Source organism: Aulonocara stuartgranti (assembly GCF_965226115.1).
Source record: "Aulonocara stuartgranti genome assembly, chromosome: 9".
In the NCBI taxonomy this organism is placed as follows: Eukaryota; Metazoa; Chordata; class Actinopteri; order Cichliformes; family Cichlidae; genus Aulonocara; species Aulonocara stuartgranti.
In genome coordinates, this window is record NC_138960.1 from 33887600 (window position 1) to 33905437 (window position 17838).

At 41.6% G+C, this 17838-nt stretch overlaps 1 protein-coding gene across 1 annotated transcript in view; it reads left to right on the plus strand.

The window, feature by feature from the left end:
• LOC309714157 (uncharacterized protein) overlaps window positions 1-17838 on the plus strand; it is a 53412-nt gene that overhangs the window by 950 nt on the left and 34624 nt on the right. The gene's annotated exons all lie outside the window — the stretch shown is intronic.

A 17838-nucleotide genomic window follows, 5' to 3' on the forward strand; every position in this document is an offset into this window, starting at 1 on the left:
TGTCCCTTATAGAGAAGGAAAACAATCACAAAAGTACCCAGTGACTGTGCTGGTTGGGATTGTAAAAAAGTTAAATAAATAAAGACCTAAAAATGTAAACATTTTAAAATGCCTGCCTCTACAAAAAGGAATGAGATGGTATTGTGATTTTGGGAGAAAATGTCACATTGTTAAAGCCATACAACTTGAAAATGATCACAAATGTACCTGAGAACACGTTTAATGTTTGCAGGTAACAAGGTGATTTTAATTATGTATTTTTGAATATCTGCTGATGCAGCCATGAATGTGGAAATTATGTGATTTCTGAATGTAATAATTTCCCATTTCTGAAGACTGCTTCAACAAAAATGCAGGTTCAATAGTTAATGATGGTTGATAACAGCTTGGTTATTGTACACTATATTTAACTTATAAATTCGTATGTATGTAATATATCAGTGTGTATTTTCTGTTTCCCTTTTAGTTGTTGTAAAACATGAACGCTGTCACAGATGGTCTTGGTGATGTGTTAAATACAGGAATTTTGTGTTATAATGGAGTACCACCTAATGTGTGTGGGATCGTTATAGGAATGTGGTCAATTGGGGTCCTTAGGGACTAGTAAAGCACTATACAAATACAGGCCATTTACCATTTTACCATTTTTATTACATTTTAATTACATTTGCAGATTGTTTCGGTGGAGTTTAATAAACTCAGCCGTCTACATCGGAGTATATTCTCGAGCATCTCACACTTCTGATAATCAGCTGTCTGCTTGACGTTTATTCAGCTGTGTAAAAACTATAACTTTAATCTCAGCCAAACCGATTTACTCAGGAACAAATAAAATACTAAAAAAAGCCAAACAATAACATTTCTAAGTTATCCAAGTGACTCATATATCATGTTTAACCTGAGTAGTGAAAGACAAAAAAGATGTTAAACGTTTATTTTGTGACCCAGAAAGAATAATAAGAGTAATATTAAAACTAACTGGCTGCCGCCATTGTAGGAAACTGAGCTATTTTTTATTTTGAAATATATACAGGGTGTAGCATCCCCTGGGTAAAGGTGGTGGTATGCAGGGAGCTCAGTGGTAGGGGTGGGCGATATAAACGATATACGATAGAAACAATATAAATTTGACCAACGATAGAGATTTTGACTATATCGCTCTATCGCGATAGCGCATGTTGATGATGTCATCAAGCTGCGCCTGTTTTGGTCGAAAGCATCGCAGCGGCTAAAACCATTATCATCTGCAAATTATGGCGACAGTCATAGCAAAGAGATGAAGCCCTTTTGAAATTTGGGGAAAGCCAAAAACTGCGCTTCCTCCACTTCCGTAACATTGATTCATTAATGTTGAATTCTCTCGCAGCTGCTCTATTCCCATGTTGTTGCAGTATATTAATAACTAACCTCGTATTGTGGATGAATAATCTCAGTTGTTCTCCTGACTGAAGTTTGGCCCGTGTACAGCATCCTGCTATACGATTGCATTTGTCCCTGACCAGCAGAATCCCTCACGTTAACTTTTAATGAGTGGAAAAAAAGTTGGCGTTCATCCTCCAGCTTCATTGTGCTAATGTTATGCTAACATAGCTGTGTCGCTAGCAATCACGTAGCACAACATTATATATCAGGTAGTCAAACTTCAGTAACCCCTCAAAGGCCACTGCTGTTTAGTTTTCTGTCTTCATTTATGTTGGAAGTGATAGCAGAGCTGTACGTTTGAATTAGTTTCAAAAATCTCTTAGAACATGTCATGTTTAGGTGTAAACTAGCGAGCTAACTTCCTGTTAACTTCTATCTCTGTTAAATTTAATAAATTCTGTTTTCATGGATGCATCGATGTAAAACTTAATTGTTACACCCGATAAAGCAGCAACGCTGATGATTTAATTAAAGATGAAAGAATTTAGACCGTTTTTAACTCTTAGTATTCGTTTGACTTTGGGACCTGAAGTTGACGGAGTTTTGGACCCAGATTACTCCGCGAAGCTTTTCACTACGGCAGCCATAATGCTCTGACAATCCATCAAGCTGTGCGGCTTACCAAAGTTGTACTAAAATATTTTTTTTTTTTGTCATCAACAATTTTTATTTATTTCATTTTAAACTTCAATAACAGAACTTAAGAATAACTACATAAATAAATAGTTTAAAAAACAAACAAACAACAACAAACAACAACAAAACACAACAACAGAAACAAAAAAAAAACAACCAAAGGAAAGTTATCCTATTCTTTCTTCGCACACCAATCCCCACACCACCACTCTATCATTACTCTTCTGTTCTTCAAGTTACAGAAAGCCAGCTTGTAAAGGGGGACCAAATACAATCATATTGATGCAATTTATCTAATAAACCATAAGTCACTTTTTCACAAGACGCCAACTTAGCCATTGTCTTTAGCCACTCTTCATAGGGAGGGGGGTTCTTTTTCCGCCAATGTCTTAGTAGGACCTGTTTGGCCGTAGTAAGAGCCAGAATAATCCATCTTTTTGTATAACTAGAAAAATCTCCATCAGAAAGTTCTGTGGTTATACCAAGTATGGACAGTTTTGGTGAGATACCAAATCTCCTTTTTAAAACACTGAAAATTACCTCCATTATATTTTCCCACCAATCTCGAAGTGCCGAACAGCTCCATAAGATATGTAAAATCGAGGCATTTTGACCATCACATCAACATTCGTCCGTAGAGGCCAGGTTCCATTTATACAATTGTTGCGGTGTTCGATGCCACCAATGGATTATCTTAAGTTGAATAAATCTACTGCCTGTTTCTTTATACATAGTATTAACACTTTGAAAACATGAATCCCATTCAACTGAAGATATGTCCAATGCCATGTCCTGGGCCCAGTAGCCCTTAACTTTAAGGAGAGGGTCAGCTGACCGTTCTTGCAATAAGTGATAAATCTTAGAGGTAATGCCTTTACCCAAGGGTGATCTTGAGAGCAGGACTTCCACAGGGCTGCCCACAGGACAACTCAAGGGGGTTCCCAGCCACTTCGATAATGAACTATGTATTTGGACATATCTCCAGAATTGATTACGCTTCAACTTATATAACTCCACAATTTTATCAAAGCTTAAAAGACATTTAGTCCCACAGTCAAATAAATCTGATACATTAAGGATGCCTGCTTTACGCCACTGTAGCCAGTCAACCGATGTCCCTCCAATTAAAATTCTTTTATTCCCCCATAAGGTTGCCGAAGGTGATTTAATAAAGTCCCAGCGACCCGCCCTATGTAATTTACACCACAATGTCTTCGCGTTTGCAATTATAGGATGGGTAGTTTTATGACTGGTATCAAACAGCTCCCTCCAAGGAGAAATACCGCCATTAACTTCCGTCTCTATATGGGACCAGATGGGTTTAACTGGTGCAGTAGGTAACCAAGCTCTAAGTTGTTTCACGTTCATCACCCAATAATACCATTGGAAATTAGGCAATGAAAAACCTCCTTGTTTTACACTCGCTTGAAGTTTCCTAATACTTAAACGATGTGGTGAACTACCCCAAAGAAACTGCCGGATCAAAAAGTCTAGATCTTTGAAATACTTATCTGGAATGTGTAATGGAATATTAGATAAAATATAAAAGATCATGGGTGCAGTCATCATCTTAATACAACTAATTTTACCCCATATTGTGAGACGCACTCTGGACCATCTACCAAATTCCATTTTTATTCTTTCAATCATTGGCTCCATATTTGCTTGAACCATCTTAGTGTAATCCGAGGTAATTTGTATCCCCAAATACCTCAAACCATTCACGGACCACCGAAACTCCCACTGTTTAAATAAAGTATGGGGGCAGTGTCCTGACATAGGCATTGCCTCTGATTTATCCCAGTTAACACGATACCCTGAAAGCAGCGTAAAGCTTTCTATACGTTCTAATAGGGCTTGAATTGACTTCCCAGGCTGGGTCATAAGTAACAACATATCATCTGCATATAATAGAAGCTTATGTTGACTATTACCCATCGAAATTCCAAATATATTTACATTATTTCTCAGTTTTTGTGCCAGAGGCTCTATAGCAATTACAAAGAGACCGGGGCTAAGGGGACAACCCTGTCTTGTGGATCTCTGTAAAAGGAATAGGTCTGATATGAGCCCATTCGTCAATACTCGCGCTGAAGGCGAATCTTATAATATCTTTATCCACCTAATAAAATTATCACCAAAAACGAACTTTTCTAATGTCTTAAACAGATAATCCCACTCAACACAATCAAAAGCTTTTGCAGCATCCAGCGATAGGGCCACTGTTGGATATACTGAATCATATACATAATTTTGCAAATAAACCAACTGTCTAATATTATCTGAACCATAGCGGTTTGGAACAAAACCAGATTGGTCTGCATGAATTATTTTTGCCATTACTGCTTTTAATCGGCCCGCTAAGACCTTTGCCAAGATTTTTTGGTCAGAATTCAGCAAAGATATAGGGCGGTAACCACTTGGGTCTAAAGGGTCTTTCCCAGTTTTAAGAATAAATGTTATAAGTCCAGAGTGCATTGACTGAGGTAATGAGCCTACTTTGAACGCCTCATTATAAACATCGAGCAACATGGGACTTAACATATCTTCAAATGCTCTATAGAAATCCAATGGTAACCCATCTAATCCTGGAGCTTTATTAAGTGGCATACTGTTAATTGCATGGGTAATCTCCTCCACTGTAATTGGAGCATCTATAATCAGCTGGTCAGTAGTAGAAAGCTGTGGCAGGTTTAAATCAGTAAAAAATGCTTCGAATTTCTGTTCATCTAAACTACCTTGTGTAGAATAAAGATTATTGTAAAAGGCCCTGAATCCATCATTTATATGTCTAATAGAAGTTGAAATAACCCCATCTGATTGTCGTATGCCTGGGATATGGTTCATACTGTCTTTCTGTTTAAGACGGTATACTAATAAACGACTCGGCTTTTCTCCCATTTCCCAATATGCTTGATTAATGCGAAATAAAGCGTATTCTGCCTTTCTGTTGTACAGTACATTCAACTCATATTTAACTTTAACGATTTTATTCAACGTAACTCTGTCTTTTGTATGGGAATGTACTGCCTCAAGTGCCTTTAATTTGGCTTCTAACGTAATGATATTCTTGTTAGCTGCCTTCTTTTTAAAGGAAGCGTAAGAAATTATTCTCCCCCTTAAGTATGCCTTCATAGCATCCCACCAAGTAGCCAATGTAGTGTCCTCTCGATTATTTGTCTGTTTGTAAAATTGTATTTCATCTCTTATCAATTTAATAAAACCAGAGTCTTTAATTAAGGACACATTTAAACGCCATCTGCGGCTTGGAGGAATCTGTAAAATATTTCCAAGACATAGAAAAATTGGCGCATGGTCCGAAATTACTATATTACCAATACTTGAATCTATAGAATTATTCACTAAGGCTTCAGAAATAAGAAAGTAGTGAGGCGGAGAGTAAAATGAATATTCCCTGCCTTCTGGATGCATTGTCCGCCAAATATCATTCAGACCCAAATCTGAGGTCATCTGCCTTATGGCAACTACAGATTTACTCTCTGTGCCTCTCCTAGGAAGTGATCTATCTAGGTCTTGATCCAGTATTTGATTAAAATCTCCTCCTACCACTATTTGTGCACCTTCTAATTCCAAAAGATACTGTGACAGGTTATGAAAAAAGGCGGGTATGTCCGCATTAGGTGCATAGATATTACATAAAAACATAAAATTATTGGTGTGTCCAGTAATTGTCCATAAACCAATATAAATCTACCTTCCTTATCTGGTATTACTTTTGTTTCAGTAAAGCTAACTGCTTTATGAATCAGAACCGACACTCCCCTGCTTTTACCAGTTCCAGGACTGGAAAAGACTTTACCTACCCAGGAACATTTAAGTTTTAAAGTTTCTGACTTACACATGTGTGTTTCTTGAATAAAGGCTATATCAACTCTTGATAACTTTAAATATGTTAATATTTTCTTCCTCTTAATCCCATTATTCAACCCCTTAACATTCCAGCTGGCTATTTTGAAATCTGTCTGTCTATCCATGTTACAATGTGGAATTCCATATAATACTCCAATTCATAAATATATCCATTATAGAGGGTGGTTTTATGTGAAGATAAACCAATTTATAAATACAAGGACTCAAAATAAATAGAAACAAACTGAAAACAGCTCCAGCAAAACTCCAGCCAGAAAAAAGGAAAAAACAAAAGGCAAGACTAATTCTTGCTAACACTGGAAAACCCAGGGTTGGTGGTCACCGGTGCCCGGCTAGCAACCCAGCACATAACTAGTAGTTTATAGGGATATTTAAATTAATCGAGTAAAAGGGAAAAAAAAAAAGAAAATCCCTGCACCAAACCCATCTAACAACACGTTAAACGCACTTACATATGGTAAAGTACTTCACCATCCCCGATCACAAAACAAAACAAAAAAAAAGGCAGAAAGTGTCACTTATCTTAAGGGAACATATTCTTAATAAATTTTGCAGCCTCCTCCGGTGAAGAAAATCTGTGCCTTGCTCCATTGCGTTTTATTTCTAGAGTAGCGGGGAAAAGCAGCGAGTATTCCACTCCTTTTTCTCTCAACTCCAACTTAATTTGTTTGAAAGACATGCGCCGGTCCATGGTTCGTCGGGAGTAATCCGGAAAAAACATTATCTTCGCCCCACGCCATAGAATCTGGCCTTTCTCTCTGGCCGCCCGAAGGATGTCTTCCTTATCCCGATAACGGAGTAAGTTAGCCATAACAGGCCGCGGTCGTTCTCCCTCTCTCCTACTCCGTTTCGGTGGACCCATAGGAACACGATGCGCTCGCTGTATATCTAGCGTACGGGGCTCCAAAGTTAAATCCAACATTATGGGGATCTCCCGCTGTAAGAACTTGATCATATCCTCTCCTTCTATTAACTCAGGTATACCAATTATCCTGATATTACAGCGCCGTCCTCTGTTGTCCAGATCTTCAATATGGTTCCGTAAGTTCTTAATTTCTTCTTGAATAGTGGGTAATTGTTGCTCTGACGCATGGGTTGCCTCCTCAAGAGTTGCAACCCGACTTTCCACTTCTTCCATGCGGGCACTCAACGCATTGATTTTACCTTCGATCTCCTGAACAGTCGTTTTTATCTGTTTCGTGTCCTTTTCAATATTATTTGTCGATGTCCGAATGATTCTTAACTCCGCAACCAACTCGTTTAGTGTTAATTCTCCTCCCGAGGCTACACACGTCGCAGCGGCTGGGTCTTCCTGAGGCCTGCTGACGTAGGCATCCATTTTCTTAGTAGTTTTAGCTTGTTGTTCAGTCGGAGGGTCTTTAGCACGCTGCGCCCTTCTGGTTTGCCGTTTCCGCATTAGTTCACAAAGGCTAGTTATTTAAGGGCATTTCACATACATGTGCCAATACACAATGTTCCAAAAAAGACGGTGCATGCTATTACTGTATCTATTTTCAGTGTGCAAGTTGCAGAGCAACTCTTTTCAGACTGCCATCTTGTCGGGAACCACCGTACTAAAACATTTTTTTAACAGATTTCTGCACGCAGAAATCGGTTCGAGGTCAGTAAGCACAACCAGAATTCATACATAAGGCACACTCTCGATTTTTGAGAAAATTAAAGGATTTTTAGTGTGGAAAATACGTTATACAGAAGAAAAGAATATATCACGATATATATCGTTACCGCACATGCTTCAAATTATATCACCTTATGAATTTTAGGCCATATCGCCCAGCCCTACTCAGTGGCCTTTTCCCTTTCAAGTTCTTGTAGGCAGCTGATGACTTTCTTTTTGTAGTTGCTCCTGGGATTTCACCTTGAAGCTTCATAGTAGAGATGTGCAAAGCAGCCAGTATCTGTATTTGTATTTATTGAGGGGGGAAAAGTATTTGTATTTGAGTAAAATTCAAGCTGGGCATAAAAATCAATTTTTTGTGTTACGCTTGTAATTAATGTTATAGTGTAAGTATTCTTTAATTGTATCCATTATAGCAACTATGGATAGGCAGTATTAGTTGATTTTTTCTTTCCATAAATCCAGCAATGAACATGTAACGTCACTGAAAAGAAAATAACATAACAGCCATTGCCTCAACCATGGTTAAACCAACAACTAAGGTTAACCTTAGCATAGGTTGAAATACCTAAGTAACCTAAATGTACTATATAGCTCGCACAAGTGCATACATTCGACACAATCATTGTTTTAACCTTTTTGCCGAACTTTATCGTTACTCTGTCAACAGCCTGTTGTCTAAATTACCAAGCTAACAGAGCTACGTAAACAGAGTGAACATAAGAGCACCCGAATGCAGATGTCAATAGTGCAGCGTAATGAAATAATCTCCCGATCTTCGCGAAACCTATAAACTGCCTCCAGAACACAGTTAAGGTCCAAAAAATCTATTGAACAAAAATAGTGATGCAGTTCAGTGTTTTTTTTCACTCAGCCGAGCCGTCTCTGTCGCTGTGTGGAGCAGCCTGTGTCAGTCACCTCTTTCACACGTCACTCACTCATCCAGTACTGTTCTGCAGTCTCTCAAGGAAACTCAGCTGTTTCATATAAAGTTTTCCCTTGTTCCCAAATATAAATATTTTTTAAGTATTTGTTCGAAATAAATATTCGTAAAGAAATTAATTGTTTTGTTTTTTTGTTTGTTTTTTTTGTGTGCCTTTCCGAATACTGTATTCCGGTCCTGCTCCACTCCTCCTTCATAGGTATTGTTACTGATGAGTGTCGTAATGTTTATTTGCTCTGCTTCTTCTTGCCAGGGATAAAATACATATCTATACTTTTGTGTCCCAGCTGAGTAACAGGAGGAGAAGAGTCTGGTGGAGCAGCAGAGGAACAGTTTCAGCCATTTGGACTCAGCTCAGCCACTAGAGAGGAAACAATGACTTCAACACAGGAGGTGAGAAAAGTATCTCAGTTACTGTTATTGAAACTGTGTGCACAGCTGGTTGTTAACAGCAGCTTTATCTTTTCCATCCTGGGCTCCTCCATACATACAGAAGCTACATTCACAAACAAAAACCACAGAAGTTACAAGAAAATACAAAGATCATATTTTATCAGCACACATTGAAACAACAACATCATCAGTTGAACTCACAATATTTTTATGACATAAAAGATTTTCCCCTTTGACAAGTCTTATTGTAGCACATCATTGTAGTGGGAAACTATCACCAGAAGGTGGTGGTAACACACCTACAACGTGTTTCTTGACCTCTTTGATTCCACTAATGGAGGCAGTTTCAGTTTGTTCCACGACTGCATTTCACTCACTGCCTCTGTTTGTATCTCTGTCACTGCAGGACCAACATGGAGCGAGAAGTCAGCGCTCTCAGGAGGCCGACAAACCTCACAGAAGAAAGGGAGAGAAAAAATACAGCTGTGACGAGTGTGGGAAGGATTTTACCCGAGCTCAACACCTGAAAACACACCAACTCATCCACAGTGGAATTAAAGCGTACAGCTGTGACTTGTGTGGAAAATCTTTTTCCCGGGCTCCATACCTGAAAGCACACCAACTTATCCACAGTGGAGTTAAACCCTACAACTGTGATTTGTGTGGAAAATCTTTTACCCGGCCTCAACACCTGAAAACACACCAACTCCTCCACAGAGGAATTAAAGCGTACCCCTGTGACTTGTGTGGAAAATCTTTTTCCCGGGCTCAATACCTGAAAGCACACCAACTTATCCACAGTGCAGTTAAACCCTACAACTGTGAATTGTGTGGAAAATTTTTTACCCAGCCTGGAAGCTTAAAAACACACCAACTCATCCACAGTGGAATTAAACCGTACAGCTGTGACTTGTGTGGAAAATCTTTTACCTGGGCTAAAACCTTAAAAACACACCAACTCATCCACAGTGGAATTACAGCGTACAGCTGTGACTTGTGTGGAAAATCTTTTATCCAGGCTCAACACCTGAAAACACACCAACTCATCCACAGTGGAATTAAACCGTACAGCTGTGAGTTGTGTGGAAAATCTTTTACCCAGCCTGGAGGCTTAAAAAGACACCAACTCGTCCACATTGGAGTTAAAGCGTACAGCTGTGATCAGTGTGGTAAAGCTTTTGCTCACAGTACGTACTTACAGCGTCATCAAGTTACCCACTCTGGAAGCAAAGCGTACCCATGTGATTTTTGTGGAAAAACATTCCGCCGTATAGAGTCACGAAATCTACACTTACGCAGTCACACTGGACATAATGTTTATTTCTGTGATCAGTGTGGAAAACTATTTACAAGAGATGTACAGTTACAGCAACACATGTTTACCCACAATGACGAGAGACCTTATAAATGTGACCTGTGTGATAAGACTTTCAAATCTCCACATTCCCTGAGAAGACACCAAAAGATCCACACCAGAAAGTAACTCTACAAGTGCAGTTACTGTGAGGTATGTATTTATATTATTATCTTCTTATATTAGACTGAGTGTTTGGAACAAGTCAGATCAGTAAACTTATGGAGTTATATTGGATGAACTGATTGAAAAAATGTGTTATTTTCATCCAGTAAGCTGAGTGTTATTAGTAGAAGCAAGTATCACAGTTGTTATAGGTTAATAAGACTTAGGCTCACCTTTTCTCTAATCAAAATAAAAAAGTAAACAGAAAACAAAGAAACAAAAACATAAGAAGAAGAACTTTATTTATGAAGCGCTTTCAGACAAAGTTCTGTACAGCTATTTAAAAATAAAGAAATAAATGAAAGTGATGCATAGCAATAAAAGTTAAAAACAATAATTAAGATGTGTAGGATAGGGTGAACTAGTGGGTCTTCAACTTAGCTGTAAAAACCTCCACAGAGGCTCCACTAATATCTTGAGGGAGGTTGTTCCACAAAAACGGGGCAGGAAAAGGAAAAAGCACGCTCCCCCAATAGTTATTTTTCTGGCTCTAGGAACTTTTGAATGACCAGAATCCTGGGATCGGAGAGCATGGGATGGAACATAAGGGTTCAAAAGATCAGAGAGGTATGAAGGTGCCAAACCATTTAAAGCCTTGTAGGTGAGCAGCAGGACCTTAAAATCTGTCGAACCTCACAAGGTAGCCAATGAAGTGATTTCAATGCAGGGGTATTGTGCTCAAATGTTCCAGTTTTAGTTCAAATGTGAGCAGCTGCATTTTGCACCATCTGTAAACCTCTAAAACCTTTCTTTGGTAGCCCAGAAAGGAGAGCGTTACCATAATCGATACGCGAAGACACAAATGCGTGGAGAAGAACCTCTGCAGTGTAGTTTGATAAAACTTGTCTGATTTTAGCTATGTTCCTCAAATGAAAAAAGGCGGTCTTTGTTGTCTCTTTTACATGAGACTCGAAGGAGAGCGCCATGTTGAACCACACGCCCAAGTTTTTAACCTTGTCCCTGCAATTTATGACATAGTCATGAATTTTCAAGATTCAATTCAATCTTATTTATATAACGCCAAATCACAACAACAGTCGCCTCAAGGTGTTTTATATTGTACAGTAGATTCTACAATAATAGATACAGAGAAAATCCCAACAATCATATGACCCCCTATGAGCAAGCACTTTGGTGACAGTGGGAAGGAAAAACTGGTACTGTAGAAAACTTATACAGTACCAGTGCTTGTTGCTGTTCCTCTACATCAAATACATTAAATTGGGAGATGCTCTTTGTTTCAGGCGATTTTCAGGATAAAAATGTTGAAGGAATTCCCTGACTTACTGTGTTTGTGTCTTTGTTTAGAAGCAGAGCGACACAGATGGATCCAATTCTCAAACCTGTCGTCACTGTGGTGGTGGGAAAGAGTTTCACTGTGACCTTTGTGGAAAAACTTTCAATTACCAGAAAGACTGAAAATACATCAGCGTAGACACACTGGAGATAAAATGAACTACTGCAAAGAGTGTGAGAGAGGCTTTCCCACACTGAGTGAATTACAAAAAACACGAACTCTGTAACAGTGGGGTTAAAAAGCACGTGTGTGACCAATGTGGGTCATCCTTCACCACTATCAGCCAGCTTAAGAGACATGAACAAATCCACACAGGAGAGAAACCATACAACTGTAGACACTGTGACAGAAGCTTCTCACATTCAGCTCATCGTAACACCAGAGCTACATCTGTGTCCAGTGTGACAAAATCCTCAGGAATCTCCGTTCATATTCCAAATACAAACGATCCCACGCTGCAAATAAACTGTTTCACTGTTACCAGTGTGCAAAAAACATGTACTTACATAAACATCTCTTTTTGGCAAATACTGGACATCTGTTTTTGGCAGACCATAACTTTGGCACAACACCAGCGCCCTGGACTTGTGATGTCAAGTTAAATTAATGCATCACGTTGGTACCTGGTAATGTTTATGTGAGCTTCCCTGTCAGAAACACCCCAGGATCATGCTTGCTAAGCGAATAGCTTTTCAGTCTTGTTAGCCAATGAGTGAAATGCGACAGCAAACTATAAAACAAGAGAAGCGACATCGTCTCTTAGTTTGTTTGTCCACCCCCCATCCCCCAAATTTGCGTGTTGGACCACATAAGTATTTAACTATATACCGTATTTTCACGACCATAAGACGCACTGTACTAAAAGGCACAGTCTCAGTTATGTGTGCCATTACTGTATTTAACACACACATAAGGCGCACTGGATCATAGGGCGCATACAAGTACCGTATGCGTATTTAAAAATAAAGCGGGAGCAAACCTGAGTTTGGTACTCACATTTTTATCATCAATCAAACCCATCGAAGTCCTCATCCTCTGTGTCTGAATTGAACAGCTGCGCTAAATCTCCATCAAACATGCCAAGTTCACTTTCTTCACTGTCAGAGTCACTTTCCGTGCCGTGCGGCTCCTCGGAAATGATGCCGGCTTTTGCGAAAGCTCGAACAACAGTGCCAGCAGACATGTTAGCCCAAGCATCTACAATCCATTGGCAAATTGTGGCGTAACTCGCCCGGCGCTGCCTTCCACTCTTGGTGAAACTGTGGTCTCCATCGGTCATCCATCGCTCCCAGGCCGCTCGCAGCCTTACTTTGAATGGGCGGTTCACACCGATGTCCAGCGGCTGGAGTTCCTTTGTCAGGCCTCCCAGAATGACAGCAAGCTCACAGTTCATTTGTTTCACTAGTTTTTTCACATCGGCTGTGAGATGGGCACGCATAGAGTCACAGATTAAGAGCGATGGTGATGCGTGGAAAAAACCACCTGGTCTCCTTACATACACCTCCCTCAGCCAGTCTTTCATCATTTCCTCATCCATCCAGCCCTTTTCATTTGCCTTAATGATGATTCCTGCTGGAAACTTCTCTTTAGGCAAAGTCTTTTGCTTAAAAATCACCATAGGCGGCAGTTTCTGTCCATTAGCATGGCAGCCAAGCACAACAGTAAAAGAAGACTTTTCGTACCCCGTTGTGCGTATCGCTACCGTGCTGGTCCCCTTCTTCTCCACAGTGTGACTCACCGGGATGTCAAAAGTGAGCGGGACCTCGTCCATGTTAGTGATGTGGCTGGGCTGGATGTGTTTGTCGCCGATGTGTTTGCTACAGTATGAGCGGAAGATGGCCAGCTTTTCCTTACAATCCGCTGGAAGTTGCTGCGCTACCGTAGTCCCGGTCCTGATGGAAAAATGGCACCGTTTCATAAAAAGTGAAAGTGAAACTGCTTTTAGCCGAATGGTGACCGTCGAAACGCTTCTCCTGCTCGTTCTTTGCTCGATGATCCACCGCTCGAGTCTTTCCTCCAACTCGGCCACACTTCACCCTTTAGCGTTCTCATGGTGTTCTCTACTACCTCCTCATTACAACACACAGGGCGCACTGCGCTATAGGGCGCGCTGTACTTTTTGAAGAAAATCTAAGACTTTTAAGTGCGCCTTATGGTCGTGAAAATACGGTATGTAATCAGTTAAACTGTGTAATTGACATAAAGACCTCATGATATACAACAATTCTGTTTTGTTCAGTTTTACTGTAATTAAGCACAGTTGTATATATGATCCTGTAAAGAGCCTCATGCACGTCTCACATGGCTGTAGTCGTGACAGAGCTTTAGCATGGTTATCAGCAGCTAGGAACATCATCCTAAAGATGAGACCAGCTCCAGGGCGACATGCAATTGTGAATTTATGAACTGAATCATCTGTAAACGTTGGGAACTTGCTTTGGACTGGAAAATAAAATATTTTTGATTTAATTTGAATCTTTATTTAAACGTACGCCAGAGACCATTTTTAATTTCCTGTTTTCAAACTTTTTTTTGTTTAAATACTACTGGAACTTTAATCTGTATTACTTAATATTCTTATTTATTTCATCTTTATTCGGACAATAAGTAATGTTAAAAATACATTTGATTTATTTTCAAATTCAATTCCTAGGTCATTATTTTAATCTGCTGTGGGACGAGACAACAGGCTGATATTGGGTGTTGTTTTTGATTAAGCTTTTACTTTGAAGCGAAATTTAAATAAGACAGTAAGAACCCGCTTTGTTCATTTAAGGAACATCTCAAAACCTAGATTAATGGTGTCAATGAGTGAACTTGAGATGATATCCATGCTTTTGTCTACAAGACTCAACTATTGCAATAGTCTGTTTAGTTGTCTCAACAGGAAAGGGCTGGTTCATCTTCGGGTTGTGCAAAACTCTGCAATGAGACAATTGGAGCCCATATAACTCCCGTTTTAAAGTCACTACACTGGCTTCATTTTAAAATTCTAGTTTTAAACTTTAGAGCCCTTTCCTTTATTGCTGATTTGATTTGTATACACAACTCTTCTCATAACCTGAGGTCATGGAATCAAAACCTTTTAGTGGTCCCCCACACTTGTGTCAGAACTCGAAGGGACCAATCTTTCCAATCTGTTGCACAGAGACTGTGGAATGCCCTTCCTCTATTTCTACAGTATCTGAAGACCTTCAAAAAGCAGCTAAAGACATTTTTATTTCAAAAAGCAAAAACAAATTTTCCTTCTCAAGCCATTTCCAGGCCTGAAGATCCTCTTCTTTTCAGTCTGGGGATCTGACCAGGGTGTACCCTATCTCTTGCCCTCTTACAGCTTTAATAGACTCCAAAATTGCAACATGTATTTATGGTCATGAGCAGTGATGGGAATAATGGCATTAAAATAAACAGTGGTACTAACACCAGTACTTGTTTTCAGTGACTAGTAACTTAACTAATTGCTTTTTCTGCCATTACAACACCGTTACTAGCAAGAAAAAGCGGTGAAGGTGTGTTCCAGTTTGTCAACACACAGACGGTTGAAGCTGTCTTCTTCTTACCGTGAGCTAAGGGAGCAAACAATCACACGAATGCTGCCACAGTTTTCTACCAAGTCCTCAGAGAGCTGTGTGGACCTCAAGTCTGGATCATCCTGAGACAACAAATCTGAACCCAAACTCCAGTTATCTATGTATGTGCATGTATCCAGTTCAGAGCTGTGGGGTGGTGGAGTCTGCAGCTGTCACAGGTATAGGCTATGAAAGTGAATGAAGATGTTGTCCTAGATACCAGCTCATTTTTGGTGGAAATTGAATAATTTTGCGAGAAGGCTTAAGCAGGTCAACAGCAAGGGGAGGAAGATGGTTTTTCAGGATTCAAAGCAATGCAGGAGAAACTGGAGGAGAGGAGACACTCACATGAAGACACACTAGATTAAAGAAAGAAGCACAAAAGCTCAGATATCTGAAACCGATTCAAAACCCCAGAGAGCTCAAACTTTAACCACCACCTGTTGGTGGCGATAATGCACCTAGTGGTTGTTGAAGACAGTCTGTACAGTAGTTGTCACTGTCACTACCCGATCCGTACCGGAAACCCGATCGGTACTCCGCATGCGCGAAAGGTGTCTACGTCCAGTCGAAGCGTTTTACGATAGTTGCGGGTCAGAGTATCTGTTAAGATGTTAAGAATACTAAGAAGACTGCCAAACCAATTCACCGGACAATTATATCCACGCTCTTTGGTTCTGTCCACCAGTTCAGAAGTTTTGGCGCGAGATATGTGAAGACTTATCGAAGTGTCTGAAATGTAACATTCCAACTTCCCCCTTAGTGTGTTTGTTGGGCAGCTTAGATAATGTCACTTCAGAAAAGAATATAGTCCATATGGTTTTCACTGCCCTATGCATAGCCAAGAAAACAGTCCTCATGAACTGGAAAAATAAAAACAATCTTAATTCTAACCAATATAGAAATTATCTATTAGATTACATTAGTCTTGATACAGCCTCTGCCACCACATCAGATCAATTGCTCTGGGCTCCTTTGATCAGCTCCATCACCTAGTGGGGGTGGGGGGTCATAGTTTGGTCCCGCCTTCACTGTTGTGATTGGTGTGGGGGTAGGGACAGGCTTAGGGTGTCGGGGGGTTCCCCGGAGGCATCTTCCGTGGGGGGCTCAACCCGGGGTAGCGGTCATGTCCGGTTAGGGGCTCTGTTGGCTCTCAGGTGACTGTTTCTTCGCGGCTGCGTGTAGTGGGGCTTGGGGAGGGTCTGTGCTGACGGACGTGGGTTACTGACCTGGTAGCCTGGCTGCCCCTGGGTGGGTCCGGGATGGGCGTGAGGTTCTGGGGGCGCTCCGTCTCTGGGCTGGGGCCTGGGCTGGGCCTCGGGGGCTTGGGTCCTGGTTGGTGTGTTGTCGGGGTTGTGGGCGGGTGGGTGTATGGGGGCCCAGTCCTGGCGCAGGGTGCCGCCGGTGCGTCGAGCCACCTGGGGGGCTCTTCAACTGGTTGGGGAGATTGTCACATCTTGCAGGAGCTTTCCTCTCTTCAGGAACTCTCTCTGCAGGAGGGGGAGATACAGGAGAGGTTGAGGAAGATCTCAGCCTGGGCGTTTATTGTCTTATGTAGTCTGGAAGATGAGTGGATGGTGGGGTGGGTGCAGTTTTCTCTGTGGTGGGGTTGGGTGGACTGTCCCGGGCTCTGTGGGGCCGGGAGGCGCTGCTGCACTGGGTCCCGGTCTGGATGGGCCTGGGCCCCCTTTCCCTGGCGGGCCGCGGAGCATGGGGGTGCCTACTGGGGTCAGCGGGGGAGCTGGCCCCAGGGAGGGGTCACTTGCCCCTCCCTTCCTTCCCTCCCCATCTCCAGCTGCCTCCCTCTTCCCGCTCCACCACAACCACCCACACATGCAGGACCTTGGAGTAGGGGTATGTCACCAGGGTGCAGAGGAGGCTACCCCCCCCCCCCCCCCGTCCCCTTCTGGCTGCCTCTGCCTCAATTTTATCCCACAACTTAGACATTCACATTACTCACACTCTCATTACACATACATATAGGATCTTGGGGGTGGGCACGATACACGGAATCCAAATTACCATCAGGGTGTACACCTCACCCCTGGCGTTGTTGCCCACCTCTCAATTTTAAATACACAGACATTGAGGGCTAGCAGGAGGGACCATGCGCTTACCTACTGCTCTCTGGCAGGTAGCTCCATGCCCTCCTGGGTTTTAAATGCACCTTAGAACACACATGCATCAACATTACAATGAGCGGGTGGAGGGAGGTTTGGAGTCTTCTCTCACCCCCGTTCTCTGCGACCTGCTGGAGCGGGGGGGCTAGGAGGAGGAGTTGGCCGTCCGACTGCGGTCTGGAGTGTGGGGCTTCCCTGCTGCTGTGGAGTCGGGGCGGTCTGCCTCCCCCCACCGCAGGGAAAAGGGTAACACCACCTGGGTCTGGGTGCAGTTCCCCCCTCCAGGGGCAAGGGTACCTAGACCCGGTTCGTAGAGTACGCTTGGGGAGTGTGATCGTGTGTACAGCGTCTCTTTATGTCTGTCTCCACGTTGGTTGAGTGTGGAGTAAGTGCATATGAGAGCATGAGG